The sequence below is a fragment of the Cardiocondyla obscurior genome, linkage group LG04, assembly GCF_019399895.1.
Source record: "Cardiocondyla obscurior isolate alpha-2009 linkage group LG04, Cobs3.1, whole genome shotgun sequence".
Taxonomy (NCBI): domain Eukaryota; kingdom Metazoa; phylum Arthropoda; class Insecta; order Hymenoptera; family Formicidae; genus Cardiocondyla; species Cardiocondyla obscurior.
Window position 1 is genome coordinate 7,240,849 of NC_091867.1, and position 21,628 is coordinate 7,262,476.

The 21,628-nt window shown below is 45.4% G+C and overlaps 1 protein-coding gene across 1 annotated transcript in view; it reads right to left on the minus strand.

Moving 5' to 3' along the window:
- Window positions 1-21,628, minus strand: part of Alpha-man-ia (alpha-Mannosidase class I a) — a 299,072-nt gene that overhangs the window by 214,686 nt on the left and 62,758 nt on the right. The window lies entirely within an intron of this gene.

A 21,628-nucleotide genomic window follows, 5' to 3' on the forward strand; every position in this document is an offset into this window, starting at 1 on the left:
GAGGGCTGTTTGTCTTCCCCTATGTCGACGTTAAATCTGATATTAGAATAGGCGTACGCGATCACTCGTCAATAGTCCAAGCGCGGCGACAAACCTATCGATTGTCTGCAAAGTCGATTTTGTAATTTAGATCGATGCGCGCGGACTCGGGGTGCTTTTGATGTCGCCATATCGTATCAGCGGCGGCGCGTCGAATATTTCGACGGTCGAATTACGGAATGATCAATCAACGCGCGCGCCCGCATCGCATTTAACGTTTTAAAATTGCACGTAAATGAAATATTCACATTCCGTAGTAACGTATCTCGCGTCATTTGCACACACGGCCCCCTCCGAGTTGACGGTGTCGAAGGAACGGGTTTCTACATCGTCCATAATTAAATCGACAAGCGTGAATCAGTTCGATATTTTTTTAACTATGATTGAGGAGAACGTTCGGTAATTCTCCCGGCGATCGATTTAAACGTACATTTGCGCGTTTATTTCATAAATGAAAAGGGCGCTTCGACGGGCGAGTAGCCGCGGGATTGATATTAAGGCACGGTGAGGTAACGAGCCTGATGGACCTGCCGCCGCGGCAAGGAATGAGACGCTGTTCGCGGGATAAATTATTATTTCGATGGTACAACCGGCGCCGCCACTTTGACGACTGGTAATAGAGAATTATGCGTCATTCGCGTCTCGTAAAGCGGCGCGAATGGACGAGAGGCGCGCGCGGAGGCATTTTGTCGCGTCGCGAAATCGCCGGCTTATTTTATTCAACCCGTAATAAACGTATCTTCGACTTTTACGCCGGCCGATAATATACGGGGACTTCTTTCGCGCGACTTGTCGCCTGCCGTTTGCGTCGGGGACGAGATAAGCCTTCGCGTAACTCGCGGATAAGATAAGCGCGCACTCGCTCATCGCGGCTCACGAAATATGAGAAGAGAAACTTTCCGCGAACGGCAAGTGGGAGGAGAAAGAAAAAAAAAAAAGAAGAAGAAGAAAAATAATCGCGAGAAGCGGCACGATATTAGTAACGTTACGAGAGTCCCACGGGGATGAGTAACCGGCGCTTGCAAATATGCCACTTTTTATACTTCGGTGTACCGTTCAGAGAAAAGATTCAAGCAATTTTATTCACCAGACGAAAGACAAGCGATACGAGAGATGAACCGCGAAAGGGAGATGCCTCAGTTTTAGTATTATTAACGTCGTTCGTGAAATTTATCGGGGGAGAGAAGCGGTGAACTTTACGACGGGACGATGGTATCGGAGCCGAGTTAACGCTCTCGAGATATCACGCCGCTGTCTCGCGTGCATGTAACAAACGTTGCCCGAGCTTTATGCTCGCGTAAACAGGTTGTATATGCGTGGGCGTTTTCGATGCCATCAAGAGACGTCATCTCGGCCAGTCGTCGTCGTCGTCATCGTCGGCTTGGTCCCTGGCAACGGGCCTTCATGAGAAACCGACGCGGTGTGATTTACGACACAACGTGAATTTCAGTTCGCGTGCGAACCCGTCGCCTGCCCGTTCGCTACGAAAGGGCGGCCTGTCCTTCCGCGCATAACCGGCCATTAAGCGACCGCCGGCTATCGCAATTCGATAGCCCGACTTAAGTAGAACGTCCGACGCCGCGAGCGATACTTCTCGCGACAGGAACCTTATTTTCTCGCGGCAAAAGCGACCGTAACGCAAAGCCTACGCAGACCAGTCTCGCAAAAAAATGGTTAAACGCGCTCACCCTATATGGGACCGGTCGCATTGATTTGTGGCCGAATAACAGGAACAATTCGCGTTTTATCGTCACGGCTGGCGCGATACGCGCCTGAAGACGACCGTTTGACAATTTAATCAAACGACGTGTTTTATAACTCCGACATAATGTGTATTATTACGCAGTGAACGCGACGTCAAATTAATTTCGCGCAAAACTACGTTTTGGACAAAATCGTCGAAACGGAAAAATAAAATCTCGTATAAATTAATATATATATTTGAACTTTAATTATACGGACTGAAATTTTTAGATATCGCACATTATGCGATTAAATAAAAAAGTAAACTTGATCGCTATAAAATCCATCTGAACGGCTTGCAATAATAATGGCTTTTGAGAGAGAGAGAGAGAGAGAGAGAGAGAGAGAAAATTCCGGTAGAATCTCAGAAAGCAAATACGAAGTTTTCAGTAAAAATTGGATTTCAGGACAAATATTATTTGTCACAACCCACCTCCGCTATTTTATCTTGTTGCTCATATCGCTACGTTGCGCGGCTTCGGGGACCCATGCCGTTTATGCGAGCCGTCCACGACGCCGTGGTAGTAAAGTAAGCCATGACCGTGAATCATCGAGATGACTCCGTATTCGCTATGACCCTCACGCTGACCGCGAAATATGAGAAGAAGTGCTTTCCGAGCTCGAAGAACGAGAGCATCAACGACCGCGGATAACGACAAATCCCCGGCGGTGTCGCGAGAATAACGCCGAAGAAAGCTGCGTTTCAAAAATACCTCCAAGAAGGGTGCATTTAAAACGCAAGTTTTATATCTCAACTTCATTATCCCGTGCCGTGAATAGCATCATACGGCCCGTAATTTCATTGTGTAGCAAATTGTAGCTCATAAAAGTCATGTCAAATTATTTGACGCCGTGGCGCGATATAGGTGTTTTATCGGGCGGTGAATTAAATTCATTTTCGCGCCGCCGCTTCGAAGAAACGATTTTAAAGCGATTTAAAATTCGCACGCTACCTTCCCACCTCGCGGTACGCGTCTAAACATGCAATCGCGCTAAAAAAATATAATCGCATTCCCCCCCGGCCCGGTCGCAGATGTTCGCTCTTTATAGGACGAATCGGAAAACTTCAGACGGCATCCGCGCTCCGCGTATCCGCGAGATCCCGCGCAAATCCGCTAGTTGAACGCCGGACGCGAACTGACGGCTGGAGAAATCCTCCGTTTTATCGCGCGGAAACTGACGCGCGACTGTTGCGAATTAATAGCGAAATAAAACGGACGCGCTGACACCCCGGCGACGAGTAATCCCGAGGGGAAGGCTCGATACACGCAGACCCTCGGTACAAACGCGAACGGTTGCACTTTTCGAAGACAATTCCGAAGAGGAAAGTCGATGGGTGAAGGAGGGCGAGAATTTGCGCTAAGCGAGAAAAACGCGCGAATGTATATCACGAGCACCGTTTTCCAGCGGGCTCGTATCCGGCGGTATTCCTTTTTTCGAAACGTCTCCCCGCGCCTTCGCTTCGCGCGTCGAGATAAAAGACGCTCTGGGAATTTACAGAGAAGGCGACACTTACCACTTTCCGCAAGTGTTGCTGAATTTCACCGCACAATTTCCGCCTTTTCATATTTTTTTATTTTATTATCTCTTTTTTTATTTTTTGAAATATCCGCGAGAAATGTATTCGAAGCGATAACAAATGGCACCGAGTATAACAATGTTTAATATTTTAACAAACTAAATTACGCGAGCGTTGACGGCGGACCAAATAAGCATCCTGATAAGAGCGACTCGAGTATCGACCAGCGTGATGAAAGCTCGTAATGCGACTTAGGTCACAAAATTTTCCACGTATTTCGGTAAAAAATGTAACCAAGATTTCAGCACATTTTTTTGTTCCCTCCCCCTCTTTTTTTTTCCCTCCACAAAAGGTTTTGCCATACGCGGAGGTCTCTCTTTACTATGCAGGAGCGTTTCACGAACCGCGGCTCCCGTCATAAACTCTAAACTCTATAAGCTGCACGCACGCAGCATGGGTGGGACCGCGGCACGACCGCTTGTCTCCTTCTCGGTAAGGTTTCGTTGAAGTAAATTATGGAAAAGCCGTGAAAGCCGTGCGAAGAGGAGCCCCGGCGAAGATCGACGGGACACGGGCATAAACGTCGGGCGTAGCACCGATCCTTTGAATTTGCAAGCGAACGCGCCCGTTCCGTACACCGTATACTATCGGATGAATCCGATAAAGCACCGCGGATAAAATAACATAATTACCGGAACAACTCTCGTTGTTTTTCGAATGTGAGCGCCCGCGGTTAAAATATCCCCGGCGTCACTTGACCTTTAAGCACCGCGCTCCGTAAAATAATGCCGATAATTACTCCGAAACTCCATTCAAATTTATCTGCAAAAATTTTAGGACTTCGATAACTCCGCGGGGAAATATTTTCAGATAGAATGTAATATTTAAATTGATCCCGCAACGGAATTTCGATATTCTCTCTTCCGCTGGATAATATAATTAAGTGAGTTTTGTAATTTGATGTAACGTACACGCGTGAATTCCGGGGGCATAATCGGTTCCGCGGTAAATAAAGAAAAGCGGAGTAATTAGATCAAACGCGTCACGTTGTTACGGAACATGCGAGGAAAAGGTTGGAAATTTTCATGCCGCAAACCTTTGTTCTTTACCCCTAATCAATGTAGGTACTGCGTATCTTTAACATTCTAGCGTACAATGCACTGCAAAATATTAATTTTTAAAATCGCGAAATTGCCCGTCGAGTTTACATTTTCCATAAAATACCGCAATTTCTTGAACATACGCCGAACTTTTCGTAAACCTTTCTCTACGGCGGATAATTTTCCAAATTAATTAGCTGACGTTCCCACATGCAACTCTTGTAATTCTCCCATAATAAGTCGGTTGCGCGTAATAAAACGCTTTTATTCGGCATCGTGAATTCGCATTACGTTTCGGCAGATCCAAACGGGGAAAGCTTCCCCGCTTTCCAGTCGATGAAAACTTAAATCGTAAAAGTTTAATAGGTCTGTAAAAGCCATTTCGTTCGCGCACACACGCATACACGTCACGCTGGATACACATCTCGAAATAGATAATCCGCGTTTAACAATTCAATCTCATTTTATTCTATTAAGTAAAAATAAAAAAATTTTAAATAAAATATAATAATAACAATCTTAACGCGGAGCGATTCAAACCTAACCACTATGCTTATCATTATTCGACACTTTTCGCCGAAAACTGACGAGATCTTTATTATAATATTTAATACGAAATATAATATTAATCGTAAAAATGTTCATTTTTATGTTTATTATTTCGAACTCACGGTACGTAAAATTTTTACGACGTATCGAAACGAGAGCGAATCGAATTATTTAACATTTTTTTTTCTTTTTTTTTCCCCTTGAGAGAGAACGAGAGAGAATAAGAGATTGGAAATTTATTTCAAAAAGTTTTAAGCAGAGGGAAGTACCGAGAGAATACTGAAAAAGAAAAGAGGTCGCGAAAAAAAAGAGTAGAAAAGGAATAGGAGTTTCGATTGTTAGAAGCGAATCAGAAATTATTTGAGAGTCAGCCAGCCGGAGTCTCTTTATTACAGCACCTTCAATAAACTTTTTAAAATATCCGGGAGATCAAAATGAAAATTAAGTCGCTTTATGCCGGTAATAGAAATATATGTCTTTTAACAGAACGCTGTCACGTGCAAGATTAAGATATTTGTAATTAGTCAATTACACGTTTGGATCTAGCAGAAATTCCAGCTAATTTAGGCAAACTTTTCGACAACTTGAAAGCAGAAGCATGTCGGGAGGAGAGAGTTTGCAAGATATATTGTTATCGACAACGTTAACCACGGTCGTTTAGCAATTCCTTTCCGCCTCGTATCTCCATCTATTTAGTACTTTCGCGAAGTCATACCGTTCGGGAATAAACAGCATTGATCACGAAACTCCAGCGTAGAACGGTAAAATCAAGTTCATTTATTTGCAAATTATAATCAATACTAATATCGAGTAAAAATTGAGCCTAACCGTTATCTCATACTAGCTAGGCCGGTGCGTGATTTTATCCCGTGGCTGACCAGCAAAACTGTCCAGCGCCGAGTCAGAAATGTAACGCTCGAAACGTGTAGGTACTAAATAATTATTCCCGGCTAATAACGAGTTAGGAAAGCTAGATATCTAAATGTTCGTTTTCGCGACCCAACGTTTCGCATCCAATTATTGGGCTCTTCGTGGGCGACGTGTCCAAGGCTCAAGAGCGGTCGTACCGTCGCCGAAAATCATACATCTGGCCGAGAGGCTAGCACCCACCGCCGCGGCGGGCCACACCGACGCTATAAATCTTCGGCTTTATGTTACGATCTTGAAAATGCGCCGTGCGACGTGTTGGCGACACGCCAACGACCGGTCAAACGGCCGACTCGCATTTTCGCGCACGTCCCGATGCCACAGACATGCAAAATAGACTTCCGCCGATTAATTTCTGGAAGCGGGCGAATAATTTCTACGGGCAACACCTCGAAAAAGTATCCCAATCCCGTTACATTAACTATTCCTAAACGCGAGAACGATCGGAGAACGACGCGAGATGCACGAAAAATTGCCAAGCAAAATCTTTTAGAGATCAATTTCAACGATGAGAAATAGTCTACGAATTTATCTCGTGAAGGACTACGAAGAACTTAAACGCGCCGAATTTTAATATTTTTTCGAATACTAACAGGCAGTATTTGTAGCTGAAAAATATTTTTAAGAAACGCGAACGATCTTAGCAGGACCGCTCGTATAAATGCACGAAAGTAATTTCTAATTTTTTTGCTAATAATAAGAACGCTAGACACCCATGAAAATTGTGAGTCCCATGTGCGCGTGATGAGACCATCTTACTCCTCGCGTTTATTTCTCTTTTTTTTTCCGTTATCCTTTTTTGTACGTCGTTTTGCGCAGCGGAAAATGGGAATGCGAATCTAAAGTCCTTCGAACGAGAGGTCTCGGGAGAAGTCAGGCTCGTTAGGAAGTCAACGGACGAATGATGGCGAGAGCACCAGCTCGGGAAAATGAAAGTTCGTCGCTCGGCAAATCACAAGAAGTCGCCGATGAATACTTTCAATTTACTACAAGTGTTCCTGGCTGAAACATACGAGAGAGAGAAAGAGAGAAAAGAAAAAAAAAGAAAGAGAGAATATGTTCGTTACGCGCTAACGAATAATCGTAAATACCCTTCAACAAAAAGAAAGAATAATCCAAAGATGATAAAGCCACAGTGCGTTTTCATAACGACTGCCGGAGAATCGTTTTAATTTTTAACTGCAACTTATTATGCGCTGAGCGAAACGGCAGGCTGCAGACCTTTTCCTTACTTTATTTCTCTCTCACGCACATTTTATTCCTTTACGGTGCACAGGTCCTGAAATTTTAACAATCATCGCGCTGCTCCTCCACGCGTATTGGCAACTAATAAACGTTTATATTAGACCGAATTCACCGTCGATTATCGCGACACGCATCTGTACTTAATAATCCAATTTTATTTCCGAAGCCATTCAAGTATACAATATATTTATCACTTAGTGCGCGTAACAGCGCGAGGAGGAATTACTTCGGTAATAGAGAGTCGAGAGTGTCTCGCCGCTACCGAGTATTATCGTTATTAGTTATTATAAGTAATAAGACCATCCGCTTATAACAAGATCGAGACTTTCGTTTACTTATAATAACTATAGGCTTAGGAAACTTGAAGGTGGTATTACGCCATGCGATATATTCCAGCAAGAATAAACGCGCTTTCGGCACAGTCTACGTAAAACGCGGTATCAATTCTGCGCCGAAGACATTGGGGAAGACGTTCCGCTAATAATCGTCGGCGTGCCAGACTCATTCCCGCGTGCGCGAATTAATTTACCACGGGCACCGCGTTCACGTTTTCGACGCGTATTACGCGTGCAGCAGCGGCGCCGTTTTAAGTATATCGCTCCCATTAATTTCGTTCGTACCGAGCTGTCTATTAAACGCGGGGTGGTTAAGTGCGGACCGCGGGGTCAGCCTAGGACCGATTAAATCGGAAATCGAGTCGAAATCGAGACGAGACGGATCGAGAGGCGGACCCGGTAATTGGCCTCCCCGTGCTTTCTACGTCGATCTCAATTCCCGGCGTTTCTACGCGGCCCACCGAGTCGTTAATCTTTCCGGGGATACACTTGATCATTGCACGCCTCACTACGTCTTCGTTTACGTCGAGAGGGATCGGCGCCGACGACTCCCCGTCGTTGTTTCTGCATTTTGCTGCCGGGCCGTAATGAAAGAAAGCCGGCTAATTGGGTGCGTTTTATCATCTATCGACGCTCAACCTGGGAGCTATCTCTCATTCTCTCTCTCAGTGTGTTCCTCTCGCAAAGAAATTACTGAAAATTACACAAGCGGATCGATTCGCGTCTTTCATTCACGTGTCATTACTAATTCACGACCGGTGACGGCAAGAAATATCCATCGCGCTGATAACTGCGATAAAAACATTCCGAGAGTTCGAAATAGAAGGGCTTTATTTTAGAAAATCATACAGTTTTATTTTAATCAAGGGGGCGGAAAAAAAGTGGTAGCCGCGATATATAAAACGATATTTAATTAATCGTCTAGTTACAATTAATCGTACGACTAACGCGAGGCGAGAAGCCGATTCAACGCGGAAGCCACAAGTCGGCACGGCAGGCGGAAATTATATCGGTCGTCATATTATTAGGACACTTTCGGAGAAATTCGATTGCGGCGCGCGCGGCCGTCGGCTTATCTCGAACTTAATCAAAACGCTCGCGCGCGGAGACTCTTCTTATTTCGATTCACATTCGCAGCCGCGGTGAATAATCCCTTTATACGGCGCATTATCCGGCCGTGACGTGCGCGGAGGGCGATAACAGCATTTCCGCCTCTCGCACGACTCCACTTGTTATCGTTCCAAACACTTTGTGCATCCGCGCCGCGCGCGTACAGGGTGGCGAGCGTGTCGCGACACGTATTCCCGTTGCACATACCGTGCGCGCCGTTATCACGTGCAGCGTAGCGGGACAAAGGCTAACGTATTTGCGGGGGCTTTGGCGAGAACGATTCGCGAGCTGGACTCCGTAGTTTCGCGATTATCGCGGGGAAGACAGAGCGCTGCAAACGCGTACGCGTGTATTGCGTGCCCACATTCGCGCGCGAATGCGCCGGAAATTATGCTGCCCGACCGTGCATGGAAATTGCTTATGGAGGAACGTAATGCGAACGCCACAGCCCGTCTTCATCCCTTCGTAATCATTTCGCGATTCTTCAGCTCGGAAAACTGTACGCGTATCTCTTCCTCTCTCTCTCTCTTTCTTTTTATCTTATCAGCGCTTAATTTCGTGAGCTATTCGAAGCTTAATATTCCTGACGCGGATTATCTTCGATCTTGACAGATATTTAAGAAAAATTAATACACGTGTGAAAAATAATTAAAAGTAAAAGGTAATGAAAGCTTCAGACATCCACAAATAACTTTATAATTTTTTTTTTTTTTTTTTTAATAATTGTGATAAAAAAAGAAATCGCGTTGTAGTTGAAGTTTCGATAGATTTGACGAGTATTCTACATCTCTCGTGTCCGAAACGGGCGACACTGTTCTTACGAGAAAGTTTATCGCAATCGTAACCGTCTGAAACAAACTTTGACGGCGGAATGTCTTGTGACAGATTACGGTCCATATTCACGTGGGATAAAGCGCAAACAATCGGGGGAGAGCGCATCTCGCTGATATACGGATGTAATTACCCTCATTTAACGATCTGGACGAGACAGGGTAATGTTATTTGGCGTTACAAGCCAAACAATACAATGACTTGTCAGCCGCATTTCAACTGAGATGAAACTGAGTTAGCTACGAGATTAAAGCGGTCTTTCCCGCCGGACTTAATAAATACGACCTCAATAGTTAATTTGTCACTGGCAATTATTTTTCATTGCAATAATTACGCGTGCAATTAACTAACTAGCAAAAAAAAAAAATTTAAAGAAACGCACTAAAACAATATTTCCGCGATAACATTCGTTTAGAAAAAAGATTTCGAAGAGGAAAATAATCGCGATTTCGGGACCTCTTTCGATTAACCGAAGGGAATTAGAAGTATCAGAAATCAAAGTGTCATTTGACAATGGCGAGGCATCTTGCGAGACGAGCGGATCGAATGTTGAGCTTAAGAGCTTTGAGATTTACGGGATTTCGCGCGAGAAACTTAGCTCAGCGGTGAGGCGAATTCGGATCGGGAGGATTGTAATACATCGAATTAGTTACGATAGTTACGATAGTACAGCGAAGTTTGTTACTGATATTACCACGGGCGCATCTGTATCGAACCTTCAGAGCGAATATACCTATCTATACGGGTTACGTTTCGCCCGAGACAATATCGAGATATAAGAAAAGCGACGTTGTACCCGTATTAAAACAAAATGCGGCGCTAGATAATTTCTCGCTTTTAAAATAAATTACAATTGGCGACAGAAAAAAAATAAAATAAAATAAAATAAAAATCTCGCGGCAACGTTGAGTTTCCGGTCCAAGTTTCGTAGACGAACTGTAGTTAGGTAATAATAACTAAACGCAACATTCCGTCGATTCGCTTTTGAATCGCTCGGACGTGAAATATGCGGGAAGGAGCGTGGTCAGGAAAAACAAAAAAAAAAAAAAAAAAAAAAAAAAAAAATAAGATTTAGGCTGGAAGATCGGTAGACAGAAGGGCCGCGGAGCCGTCAGATAAGCTAACAAATGTCCCCAATGAATAATAATAAGCAGCTCGGCCCAATTTGTATTGCATTTACATCAGGCGACACGTTCCGCGCGTAATTTATATACGCCCGTCTAACCACCATTCTTGCGCGCGTCCCATTCCGTTCCTACCTTTCTCCACCGGCTTTTAGATAAGATCGAATTAAGCCCGTTCTACCTGGGCCTCATTCTTCGCGAGTATGCTACACCGAACTTGAGATATATAAAAAAAAATATATAAAAAAAAAAGAATGCTACTCGATGAGCGACTGAACAGCGGCGTATTTTCACGATTCGGATATCCTGATAAGTACAACTCATTTTTGTTGCGGCAACGGAAATATTGTATTCGGTGGTATTCCAAAGAACCGGGATTAGGAATCGATTGACTACGAACGAAAGCAGCCCCGACTAAGATCCGGTTGCAACAGCGAGATCACGATCGTACCTGGCGTTAATTTAATGACGTCTCAATCAAGCTGATTGTACATAATTCTCGCAACACCGATTCCAGGCCGAATAACGCACGCGCGTGTACGCCGGTATATACACTTGCATCTTCCGACCGTGTAACTTGGAATATTTGATACGTGCTCAGTGCGCATTTCGTGTCGGGCTTTGCACGAATATACGTTTAAAATAGCTTACCGACTGCAATACGGCATGCATACGTGTGTTAGTCAATAGCGTACCGAATTTGAGCCGGCACAAAGTGGATATTGCTACGGTAAATTACGAGCTGCAGAAAGCGACGGTCGCTCCGAAATATCGCTCGGTGTAACGTCAAAATGCACGCTGCCGGTAGCTCATCCGAGCGCTCCTTACAGGAAGCTTAGACAGCGCGTACGAGATGTGTTCCGTCGTGCAATTGCAAAACGCGATTTAATTCACGTAGAGTTTGTCGCGCCTTAACGAGAACGTATTTTTGTGTGTTTTTTTTCTTTTTTTTCGAAAAAAAGAAAGAGGAGAGAGAAAAAAAAAGAAAGAGAGCGGGAGGAAGCGTAGAATATCAATGGCCGCGATCGAAGCGTATACGCGGTGAGTTTAATCACGTAGCTTTCGAGCGCGCGAATCAGCGGGGAACAAGCGAAAAGTACGAACACGACCCCCCTGGGAATCGAATTGCCGAGGGGCACACCAGCTGCAAATGTACGAAAAAAATGGAGAAAAAAATCGGCGTGTAACACGAGCATTGACCGCGATATCTATCTAGCAGCTGTCTACGAGTTCTAGTTGATCCAACAATAAAATGTCTAACGATATCTGGCGTGCAAGTAAAAAAGGAAAAAAAAAAGAAAAGAAAAGAAAGCTGGAAGATTTATTACGTTACTCAAAATCACGTTTATTGCCTCTTATATTAATATTTACGGCGCAAAGACGAACGTCGCACAATTACATGTCGTTGCGCGAATATTTCTTAAATAGCGTGTATTTTATTAGTTTTAATTAGGTTGATGCAGAATTTAGAAAAAAAAAAGAAAAATAGAATAGAATAGTATAGAAAGAGAACGGAGTGCTTCGGGTGTATTCTTACTTTCGGTCAAGGTGAGTCTCGTCGCGTGGAATTACGAGATAGTGGAGGCTGGCGAGACACCCGTTAAGGGACACGACCGTATCCCCCCGTGCGGCAGGATGTGCGGCGCGTAAGGATTTACGAGCAATAAAATAGCAATAACGAGAGCTATATTGGAGCCGCGAGCGCGAGCGCGACCGAGAATATCGCATTGTGACCGCGAAATTCAGCGCGGATCTTGCTCCTCGCGAATCCCGTGTACTCCCTGGGGACAATGTGCTTTATGTGCCGTGAGACGTGAAAAGAAACGCACAGGTGTTTACGCGGTTGCGTCCATTTTGCACGGCCAGTTGTACCGGCATCGCGTAATCATTTTCCTATTTTTGCGATTAAAGTTCAGAGGGCACAAACTGCCGCCATGTGGACCGAAGATTTAATGAAATAAAATTCTAAAAAGCTATAAAAATTTATGAACAAAAGTCTACTTTAAGATGCGAGTTCGTTGCGTGAGCGTTTCATAGAATAAGGAATTGAGAAAAAGAAAATTAACACTTTTTCTAAAAAAAAAATTTTTATTTTATATATATGCATCGTTTATTTTTATCGGCAACATTTGGACGTTGATCGGCGTTTAATTTGACTTTTGAAGAATGTATCGGAAAGCGCCAACGTTGCGTTGGGTCAAGGAATTCCGGGGCGTAGAGAGCTAACTTCGTTCACGACAACTTGTATACGAGTTTATGGCGAGTCGTAAAATAGTCCTGAGACAGCGAGTCTCTTTCGCATTCTCAATAAAGGTGACTGCTAATACAATAGCTTTTGACCAGAAACCATCACCGTAGGTGTAGCAGTGCCATCGATTTTATAGCCGGATAGAGGCACTGTCTCGTCGAAAAGTATTTCTTGAACCCGCGTCGCGGAATCCCGTCAGCGTTGATAAAAATATCACGGTTACAATTAAGTTAACACTCGCGGTGCAATTATAAATTTACAATTTTCCCGAAAGCGAACGCGCGGCGGCTCCCGGGGAATTTTCGTTCGATTTAAATACGGAGCACGGTAAATATTCAAATACAGCGGATAAAATATTTCTCACGTACGTCGAAGTAGTGAGGAAGGGAGAACCGTAGATTGCACCGATCTTTCCGCGGACGGTCTCCGAATAATTTTCTCGCGGTTGGCCTCACCGCGTCGACTTTATCTCGGGAGCGGAGTGTACGGGTGCATTTCGCCGGGTAAAGGTCGCGGACCTCTAATCTTGAGAGGGTCGAAACGCAAGGTGGCGAGCACTCGGCGAGGTCGTCCTATATTTAAGGGGCCCTCCCATAAAGGACAAAAGTTGCGCCGTATCGCAGTCGTGGGAGAAGCAGGCCGTCGCCGGAACGGTTTAACGTCCCCCGGTCGTCCGGGGGACCGGTAATGGCCCCGGTCGGAATAGTTTCAGAAAAATGGCCACGGCGGCTGAACTTACAGTTAAATAAACGCCGGTGTGTCCGTGCGCGGCCTGGATAAAACGATTTACTGGCGCCCCCGCGAGCGGATAACGCTCGCCATTTGTACGTAATTCCAGCGGGCGCTCTCGCGTTATCCGCTCCGCGAAATTGTTATGGCGAAACGAGTTTCCGTCCTGCCGTGTCGCAGGTATTCGGGGTCACCTGGCGGCGGCAGACGGCCGGAGTCGCCGCCCGATGAATTATGACTACCTCGAAGTCGGGGATTAAAATAATTTTTGCATTTTGTATATCATTTAATAACTCGTCTGCGATTTACGTTAGAGATCGACGAGCAATTGTTCTCGCGATGCATCGCTTTCGTTCCGAATGCCGCGTCTTTTTTCCTTATTTTATTTTATTTTATTTTTTTTGTTATCGTTATATTGCATATGTGATAGAGATGTTTCCTAAGTTTGACGAGAAAACAGAGCGCGCGGCGCCGGGACGTGCTTGTATTCGCTTGATACAGGTAACTCTGCCCTATTTTCAATCTAGAATTTGCTATTGCGACAATTATTCTATGCGTCGTCGCGGGGAACACGCTCGAATTCAAGGGACGCGTTACATCTTAATTACGTTCACGTCGTCGGATACGAATCCAGGAATTCGAGCCCGTGTCGGCGCGCAGGGGAAGCTCGTAGGTGGAAGCCGGGGAAGAATGTCCGCGGATTAAGTGGAACGAACGTGACTTAAATCCATTGTAACCCCTTGGAACGTCGGTATCGTTTGTAACCGTCACGCTTGTATCTACAACGTGAGAGAGGACGAGAGGATGAAAAGAGGAGAAGCGGCGAGAGAGGGAAATGCACAAGAGTGAAGATGAGGAAAGTGAGAAAACAGAAAAGAGAGAGAGAGAGAGAGAGAGAGAGAGAGAGAGACCGCGAAGGTGGAGAGAAGAAGGAAGAGAGGGAGGATTCTCTTAATCTCGCCTTTACGTGCGCTTGACAAACGAGGAATGCGGATGACACCGGCATTGTACTCTCCCTTGTATTATCCGTGCGATCGCGCGGATCTTGCATTCTACTTGTCGGGCGTCTTTTGCAGCACCTCTCATTTGCGTGTTGCCACGATGAAGATATCGACTTAACACCTAGATACACTCGAATTGCTCGAGAACCGGGGGAGGGCTCTCACGACATCTCGTTACGAGCATCTCGTTGTCGCGGTAACATTCCACGAGAGCCTACCAATGGATATGGCTCTTGCAAACTTGATATCCTTGTTACCTTCTCCTTTTGTCGGCAATACAAGAAGACCTCTTTCTATCTCCTTTCCCGTTTCTTCAACAATGTAAGTTTTTCTCGCCGAGACACGCCGCGAATTAAACAGTTAAATATTCAAGCCCTCTCGTAATAATACCGTTGGCCCGTGATAAAATTATGCAAGCTGCACTTGCGCGGGTGCGGTAAATTTCGATATTTTTTTTGAGCCCCCCTCCCCGCGAATAAAATTAAACAAAAGGGAAATTTATATTTCGGTCGCGAGTCTCTAAATCTTTTTTCGTCGCGCGTTCGCTGACGCGCTCTCACTCATACTTTCCCGTAATACGCTTAGTTCAATTAATCATTCGGAGCCGTTAAATAAATTCAATTTGCGCAAAGTTAACAGCAAATATTTACTACATAATCATTCCCGCCACTATTGTGCCGGCGACTAGAAAGGCCGAAGGTATTACAAAGTTGGAGTTGCAAGTTACTTCGCATTGTGCAACTTCTCCCGTGAGTTCCGCGTCTCGTCTTGATTTCAAATAACAATACTATTTTATATTCCTTTAAGCTCGTTGACACCACTGTATATATTTTACTTTTCGAAAGAATTACTCGCGAAGCACCCGATGAATTTTATTCGACTAGGAGAAGCCACGCGCGCGTTGTTATATTTGAGGACATTTTTTAATTACAGTTTCTTTATGATAATTACACTTGAATGAACCACGATTGACGGCGTGTTGCCGGTTCACTTACATTTGTTGCTTTCGGTTAGGTTAGAGTAGGCTATTTTTAATCTTTTCGTCCGTCCGTCCTTCCTTCCTTCCTTCCTTCCTTCCTTCCCGTCTTTCGTGGATTCCGCAGTATTCCGCAGTATTCTGGATTATCCTAACGTGTTTTAACACTTTAAATCAATCGACGACACTATATATTACACTGCTCTGCTTTTTTTTATAATCACTAATCACTACCACTATCATTGACACTGTCACTCGAGAGACAAACGACCGAAAGACGATAGATTATCGCGGCGATTTTTCACGATTAAAATTAAGAAACGCGACAAACGAACGTTCGTTGTATAAATTTCGGTTCTCGATATCCGCGGCGTTGCGTATTTTCACCGGGTTCTTCCTCGATTCGTCCTGGATCTCGGCACGAGAAACTCGCTCCGACGTAAAGCGAGATCACTCTTGATCCTCCGGTCAATTCCCGTCGGAAGTGGAACGAACGACGTCGAAAATTAGCACCGAGCCCCGCGCGAAATGTTCCCCGCGCACTTTATCTTCCTTCGAGCTCCTCAAAAGTCACTTGCTCGAAACGGGACGAGAGCCTCGACCGCGACGAAGAATACGCGCGAGGTGCAGATGTCACGCTCCGATAATGGCGACCGCCGAATCCTGCTGAACGTCGCTGAGAAAGATGGCGAGTGAAGGCGACGGTAACGCCGGACGCGCAGCACAATTCAGATCGGACGCTTCGAGCGCTCCGCCGGCGACATAACCCATCTTCTCCGAAGCACTTTTTCTAGGCGCGAAACGGGGCACGAAACGACGAGTGCAATAGCTCAGACGTGCAAAATATGATTGCTCGTACCCGGGTCGACGACGTCGACATTAATTTGTATGCGAGATTATCCTAACCGCGGTCGAAAATACGCGAAATTGCGGAGCGATTAGCAACGCATCCGACACGCTCGAACCTCCGCAACTAGACTAATGTAAGATGGACGACGAGATTTAGACCCTTGGAGAGAAAGAGAGAACCGCGTAAAAAAAGTGAGAGAGCAATACGTCAATTGAACAACTGATCTTCTCGCTCGTGCTCGGAGGCACCAAGCTCGACGAAATTCTCGGAAGAGCCGAGCTCGACGAAATTCTCGGAAGAGCCGAGCTCGACTCCGAGTTTTGTTTACGTTTTTTTTTTTTACTAGCACATCGAGCTCGATTCCCGAGATCCGCCGTCACTTTCGAGCTCTCAGATCGTCGTCGTTACGAAACATCTGTTCGAGCCAGCCGTAAAAATAATTTAATAATCGGAATATTTTTTAGTTTCTGAATGAACGAGTTACTTCTCAGTTTCCGTCTCGATTGTCAGCCGCTGATATGCGACAACTAAATATCGCTTGTAATAAAAATTTCACGAGCTAGAGCTTATCTACGACGCGCTAGTCAGCAGAACTTGGAGATAGCGCTCCACGGGATCATTTCTGTATAATAATTGAACGTATTCTTTCTCTCTCTCTTCCTCTCTCTCTCTCTCTCTTTCTCTAAAACGCGAGAGCTGATGTAACCACGATAAAAGACGATATTCTTCGCCCGCGGCGTAAAAACGACACGAGTTCCTAAGTTATTCGTGATCCCTTCCGCACTCGTGATCGATGACCGTTCATTCTTTGCCCCTGATAGTGTACCGATAATGGAAGAAAGGGCTTCTCGAACGACCTACGTGAGCACGAAAGTTTTAATGCTCCTCCGCCTTATGTTTAAAAATAAAACTGAAAATTTTAGCTCGCAATAAATGCGCGCGGAGGGAAGTTAACGGCAGTTTAGAGGACGTGAGTAATGCCCACCGTTTCGCTTTTATCAAATTAAATGTGCGTTGAAAGCTGAGCGTAAAAATAAATTGTAGGTTTATTCGTATATACTCTTGTTGGCGCGCAGTTAGCAGGGATCAATTATCGCGCGCTACGGCTGCCGATGAAAGCGGTCGTTATAACGAGCAGCATATATCTCAATTAATCTTTTGTTGCTATTGATACCGCTACAGGTGTCGCGAGTTAAATATCGGCACCGATTGAAAGTCCCGGTGCAAAAATCTACCTCGATTAATCAGAGAGAGCCTGAATCTTAAACTACTTGCCGTGCATGGAAAATGCATGGAAAAAACTCGGCGGAAATATTCACGTGAAACTATCGCGTGAAACGATTCACGTAAAATAAAAAAAATAAAATAAAAATAAAAATAAAAAAATTAAACAGACAAGGCGAAAAAGAAAATAGAATCAAGGGGAAAGTGCATAGGAAAAGTGCGAGATGCACCGAAAAGCATATATGGCGTTTGCTGCGGCTAGCGTACGTGACTTCCTCCCCCTCTCGGAACCCCTCCCTTGGCCACCGAGTTCTCGACGCACACACCACGCTGACTTCACGTACTCTAGCCGCCGTCGACGAAGTAAACGTTATATCTGCCTCCCAGCGTACATACCGCGTGGCACAATGCACCCAGTCCTGGCCGTAGTGTAAGTAATGTACGCTCGTATTGTTTGCCGTCACCTTAGCGTGTTGCCGTGGGACATTGCGCCCTGCCGAACGCGTACGTGCACCCACTCGCAACGCAGCTTCGTCGCTGCGTCGCACGCACGCGTGCACCGCGCCTACGCGACACCGGGGGAGTTCGCGCCGACCGAAAACGGGTTCGCCGTCGCGTAAAACACGTCCGCGTGACACCGAAACCGTCGGGTTAACCGGCAGCCGCTTAATTCGCCGTTGTGTCATGCAAATCCGGATAATGAAGAAAGGTGAGTGGCGGCCGTTGGCCACTCGTCGCGACGCTAATTCGCGCGAGAAAGTGCGCTCCGGGTCGACGCGAACGTATCACTAAAAACGCAAATGCGGAGTAAAAGGCGTACTTTAGATTTGTAACGCGACTCGCGAAATTTTTGTCGTTGTTGCGACCGACAATGCTCGGCCATTTCCCCCGCTTCTCGCGGGCGCTTCTCCTCTTTCTCCTTCTAAAATTAAAATTATTAGACCGCCGTTCTCTAATTTTAGTTTCATGTCTTCGTTAACGTTGTAGGAATTAGTCGTTGATGTAACCTCGTAACGCCGCAAGAGGAGTAACTACCGCACGGTCGCGGATCTCCCAATGCAATATTCTTCCCTCTTGACGTTTGCGGCCGTCTGTTTTTCTCCGTCCGTACCTCTTTTCCTCCGTCGCGGACTTGCGCTACTTGTTAGCCGTTCCTTTCAAACTCGCTACAGAAAAAAGGCGCCGACGACTGCAAGTTCGACACGAGGTCCTAACTAGTTGACGGGACAGAAGTTTGCTCGGTCAGAGGTTAAAGCGACGTCCGTTTGTTTATTAGAGAAGTCGTAATTGAAACGTTAATTCTCCAATTTTCTCGTGAGACAGAAACCTGAACGCATTTCGCAAGTAAATCCGTCAGAATGTCATTCGATTTCGCAAGAAGAATTTTAAATCCACGTCGCACTCTAAAAGTGGTAGATATTGTCTTATTATCTGATTAAATATAAAACTATTGATTAAACAATCTAATTCCAAATGTTGAAAATACTTGACATTTCGTTTGATAAAAAAAGAAACGATTGAATCGCGAGTGAAATTTGCATGACCGATAATGCGAATACATTCTTAATTTGTAAAATTACCGCTTCAAATAGAACACGGTCGGTAGAAAAAGAAAAAGAGAGCCGCCGAAAAAAAAAATTATATTAGATTATATGCGCGTGATTTTTTTATCCTTTTGCGCGGAAGCAATAACGATCGCGCAGAAATACGTCGATAGCCAATTTCTTAGATATCCGATATATAATGCTCGACTTCGGCGCCGAAGCAATCTCGTTTTTATCGATTCTCACAAAATCCTCCAATTAGCTCGCATAACATTACCGTAATTACGGTACCCACCTATCGACCGAAGCATCATCGGTAGGCTTAATATATCTCCGCTACATGTATATCCAATCCCCGCTTTCTCCAAAATTGCATTCTCCACCGGCACGAGTAGCGTATGTGGAATTAGCAGATAGCTCAGAAAATTCGCAATAACGCAAATAACTTCATATAAATCCATCGCGTAGCCGAAAAAAGCCCTGCCAAGAAATATTACGAGTCCGTACCGTCGGAAATAAAAATATTACATCAAACGCGGTCGATCTACAAAAATCGTGAGTCGAGCCGGGCGGGAGGCCGTTAATTAAAAGGGCAGCGTTAATTAATATGTTATTTTAGACGTGCACGAGGCACGCAAACTACTGCGAGAAGCAGAGGGAGCGAGGTAGGGAACCGCGAACAGGTCATCTGTATCATTTTAGAACGACAGCGGTGTGCCACAGCGTAATAAGACCGGCGGTAGGAAGTTTCATGGGGCGTAATTAACTCCACGGAATCACCTGTGTGTTTCGGCGAGCACTCGTGGGGCCCAAGTTCGCCGGTCTGCGAGCGTCGCCGTCCGTTGTTGGCCCGCCTTAGACAACGCGGCTCGCACATAAATTCTCGCGGGTCGGTGGCGCAGATGCGATGCGTCGACGCCACGGCTGGCTCGCAACCAATCCTGATCGCGTTACAAAGCAGCTTGCGGAAGCTTAGGAGAGTACCGCCGGATTTGCATTATTTATCGCGTGCAATCGTACGCGCCGGATTCCCCCCTCGTTTCTTACGATTCCCATACCTCTGATTTTGCACGTCCCGATTCCTCCGTTCTTCCCCCTTGAATCGTAAACTTCGAGGAGGAACGAAAAATATAAATTGGCTCTATCTTACGTCAGTATCTTTTTATTTTTTTATTTATTTTTTATCTTTTTTTTGTATGTGTGTGTGTGCTTTCGACGTTATTGCCACTGATTCTTCAAGTTCCTTCTGATGTTTCATTGCTCTGAAAATCGCCGCAGTAAGAATTCTAATTTTTGCCAGGACTCGCCGGGGAAATATTTCAGAGAAAATTCGATTTCATATTTAAAAAGGTCATAAAGAGTGTGAGCGTTTTTTTTTTTTTTTGACGAAAAGTTTTATGCGCTCTCCGCGCGGATGAATCGAGGAAACACTACGACGCCGTTATTTATAATCGGAGCGTCCTGAAATACGCGGCAGCGTATCCCTTTTTTGCGCCCCCGCGCGCTATCGACATGAATAATAACGTGGTGCGGGCATAAGTATTCGCGAAAGTTCAATTTCCCGTCATGACGCACGATGATTTATCGATGACGCTACAAACGAATGGACATTATTTACTGTCGCCATTCCGCCGGCCGGTCGATATTTCGAAAGAGTGAAATCCCGCGTTTACGAAAGGCGCGCCCGAACGTGAGAAATCACCCGGCGTAGGTGAGAGGATGGGAGAGACGTTTCTTCGCGGCTCGTCGAGCTTTATGATACCTGCCTTTTAACACGTCAACGATTATCAATCATTAAGCTATTGCTCGAACTTATACACGTATATTGCGTCAGAGAAAGAGAGAGATAGATCGCTGTCAAGACGTAGTCAGAGCTCGCATATACACTGAGCGTCACGGATTATCGGATCATCGGCATACCGATCGGTGCATTGACGTTCCGCGCGCGGCTGGGAAGTTTCGAGAAAACGCGCGTTTTCGACGAGGGAGCGCCGGGACCGGGCACTCGATTAGCTCGGAAGCCTTTCAGCAAAGCAGTTTTATCTACGTAATGATATCTCGCGCGGAGCGAACGAGGTAGGGTAAGGGACCGAAGGGAAAGGACGAGTGACCGCCGCAGGGACTAGTTTTCAGTCGCTGAATCCTGACAAGGAGGTACACCGCGCTCGGCAGACGGGACTTCAGGCACTGCTCTCGGAACGATGTTCATCGCATTCTCGACGTAAGTAAATAATTCCTAGCGTAGAAAACCGACTCCATTATGACTGGCAGACGTATCTCGAAAGGCGGTCCGTCTCGAAAGGGCGTAGGGAGGCAGCCCTTCACGAAGAACGGAATTATCAAGCCGCCGCCGTCGAGCAGAATGCTTCTTTGGTACGAGAGATTGAAGATAACGCGAAAATATCCTCCTAATTGCCGGCAATTAAAGTAATAAGGGTTTCTATCGTTCTATACGTTCCGCAATCCTGCAATGACTCCTTCAGAAGGATTATTTAGATAAAAAGAAGCGATAACGATCTCGAAAGGTTTACAGC